Here is a 3663-nt window from a genome sequence, read left to right as displayed (position 1 = left end):
TGGACCCCAAAAAGGGGTTGCCTGCATCTGCCGCGACCATTTCCAGATGGATCAGACAGACGGTAGTGCAGGCTTATTCTATTAAGGGTCGGGAGCCCCCGTTCCCTGTTAAGGCGCACTCCACTCGGGCACTTAGTGCGTCATGGGCCTTTCGCCATCAGGCGTCAGTGGTCCAGGTGTGCAAGGCGGCTACCTGGTCGTCGGTGCATACCTTCTCTAAACATTATAAAGTTGATGTAATGGCATCGTCTGATGCCTCATTTGGCCGCAAGGTTTTGCAGGCCGCAATTTGAGGAGACCAGTGGTCTACCTCGAGGGTTTTTTTCCGTTGGAAAATTTTTCTTTAGCCTCATTCTTTGTTTATAATGAGCCTTTAAAACTTCTAGTTTGGCACCGGTTGGGCCTTCTAGATTGGATTTGATTTTGTCAATCCCACCCCTCATTTGTGGCACTGCTTCTGGATGTCCCAGCTCTTGAGAATCAAGAAGACTACGTCTGTCAATGAGCGATAGAGAAAAATGGATTTTTGTAAGAACTTACCGTAAAATCCTTTTCTCTTAAGCTCATTGACAGACGTAGTACCCGCCCCTCTATCATTGAGTTGGGTTGGGTTAAATTCTCTGTACTGCTTTAAACAGAACTGATTCCCTGTAGCGGAGAGGGGGAGGATATGCCCTCAGGGACTGCCCCCTAGGGTGGAGCCAGAACGTTTTGTCATTCTGCCTAGTCCTACTCCTGCGGAGACAACATAACCCAGCTCTTGAGAATCAAGAAGACTACGTCTGTCAATGAGCTTAAGAGAAAAGGATTTTACGGTAAGTTCTTACAAAAATCCATTTATATATATATATAAACTGATGAGATTCTTTTACACAGAGTGGATCTCTTGTGTATTTGAAACATTCAAACACTATATACTCTTCCTTTAACCCTTTCACAGCTAATATAGCCATGAGTTTGTTTTTGTTCCACAGGCTTTCATATAGAAGCAAATCGCTATAAATCGGGGCCTGATCAATTATGTTAAAGCCCAACTCTGGGCAAAAAAAGAATCCCTTCCAGTGGGGCTGTGCCCCGGCATAGGTGATGGACCTATGGCCCTCCAACTGTTGCGGATCTACAAGTCCCATCATGCCTCTGCCATTGGGAGTCATTCTTGTAACTGTCAGCCTTGCAATGCATCATGGGACTTGTAGTTCCGCAACAGGTGGAGGCCTGCCAGTTTCACACCTGTGGTCTAGGGAAGTGGTCCTCAGGGCCCACTAACAGGCCAGATTTTAAGTATTACCTTGGGGAGATGCAGACTAGAGTAATGCAATCACTGAGCAGCAAATGATATCACCTGGGATGTATTTCAGTTATCTTGCAAACCTGGCCTGTTAGTGGGCCCTGAGGACCAGGGTTGGGGACCAGGGGTCTAGGGGAACAAAAAGTAAATCTACTTACTTGACTTCGCCAAGACCAGAACAGAGTCCATAGCTCTGCACTGGACATGGGGTCGCCAGTTGATAATCCACTGCGGGTCATGGGGGAGCTGGCAGGATTAACAGGTGAAAGAATCTAATTGAAGGAAAAAATAAAACCACTGGAGCAAGGGGAGGACACCGCCCTATGAGTGTTTAATTTTACATAATTACATAGTTGGTTAGGTTGAATAAATACACCAGTCCATCCAGTTTTCTTGTGTGTGGTTGTCACTACCATTTTCTTTATCCCTGTAAATTGTGTTGGCAGAGATTTTTTTTAAACCACTTTTAGATGTGGGGGTTGAGGGTAAATGCCAGCGCTATGGAGTTTTCAGTATGTTGATAGTGGTAGTTTTTAGTAATGGTGATGGGCTGCCACTGAGGCAGTATGTAATGGGAAAATGCAAAGTTGTTGGTGCTAGGCGCTATCACCAAAAAATGTGTGCTGTGCGTTTTTAAAAACTTTGTGTTTTAAACTTGTGCTATGCATTTTAAAACATATGCTGTGCGTTTAAAACATGTGCCCTGCGTTTTAAAACCAACCCGTTTTAAAAGTAATCTTTCTTAAAACCAATGCAATGTTAGCACTAAAATCATACCATCATAAAGGTGCATATAGTGCATACAATGAAACCATATAGTGTCACCACTTGGTTAATACAAAGTGCTTTGGTGCTTGTTGTGAGCCAGTGTTTCAAGTGTACAGTAAGGTATTTATACAGTAGGTTATAGCAACCCGTGGATCCCCACTGGGTGTAATTGCTTACCGCACTCTTGTCTTGTTTGGCTCGGTTACCCTCATTCGCTGAAACAAAAAATAGCCTCCATTGCGTAGTATAGCATGTGTGAGATGAAAGCAGGTGTAATATCCACTCACATAGTAGGAGTTCACTCTCAGCGTGCAGGGTCCGCCGGGCTGTGCCACTTCCGCATTCCACCGGTCTGAACCACCGCTACCGGAAGTGACGTACTGACGCAATAAGCCATGCCCTACGCGTTTCGTCACTACACTTCTCTCTGACACCACCAACTGTGGAAGGGAGTTCCACATCCTTACCTCTCTTAACAGTAAAGAACCCCTAACACAGTTTAGGATTGAACCACTTCTAGTCCAACATCATGTGTTTTCTTTAGGGACCTTAAGTTAAATATATCCTCCAAATGCTAGAGTCACCATTTAAAGATTTGTATATTGCAAACATATCCCCTCTCAAGCGTCTCCTCTCCAGGGAGAATATGTTTTGTTTTTGTAGTCATTCCTCATAATTTGAGGTCCTCCAGCCCTCTTATTAGCATTATCCTTCTCTGGACTGTCGCCAGTTCAAGGATATCCTTCCTGAGGACTGATGACCATAAGTGGACGGTATACTCAAGAAGTGGCCAAATCAGAGTCTTGTAAAGTGATAGAAGTTTAGTTTTATCTCTGGACTAAATACTATTTTTAATGCATGATAGTCTGTTAGCCTTGCTTGCTGCAACTTGGCATTGCATGCTATTATTGAGTCTGTGATCTACTGTACCAGGACCCTCGAATCCCTTTCCGTCCTCTGTTCCCCAAGGAGTTCTCCCCCCTAGGATGTAACTTGCATTCATGTATTTAGCTACCAAGTGCATTACTTCATATTTTTCAATATTCAGCCTCATCATATAGCTGCTCACCCAATATCTTAAAGAAGAACCCCCCCCCCCCCCTTTATTTTTGAAATCCTCCTAAATCTTTTTTTCACTGGGTTGTTTTTTCATAAGCTTGCTTACAAGAGATTACACTGCCATCTTCCTTCCTGATGTCCTGTGCGAGTCTGCGGTCTCTTCCTGCTTTTCAATCAGGCCTCCTGATGACAGGCCAGTGTTCAAGAACCAAGAAGAGAGAGCCAGACTTCTGATAATGCAGTGCACACCCAGTAAAGTGCCCCTGAAGCCTTCTTGGAAGCTTGATGTGCAGGAAACCGCGGCTGGCAGGTTGGGGACGTCATTCTAAACTGGGTGACAAACATAGAAGTGTGGGGTTAACCAAAAAAAGGTATTTAAAATAGGAAAAAATGTTGATTGTGGAAAAGGAAGGGGAAAAACTATGCAAAGTAGGTCAAGGTGAGGAAAATGTACATAGACTCACTTGGATTGTACCTGCAGGGTACTTGTTATGTAATAATCTGAGTCCACTTTCTGACATTTAATTAGTTTTCCTTCTCTTCCAGGT

Source organism: Pelophylax lessonae, assembly GCF_965119305.1.
Source record: "Pelophylax lessonae genome assembly, chromosome: 1".
Taxonomy (NCBI): Eukaryota; Metazoa; Chordata; class Amphibia; order Anura; family Ranidae; genus Pelophylax; species Pelophylax lessonae.
This window is presented reverse-complemented; position numbering follows the sequence as displayed.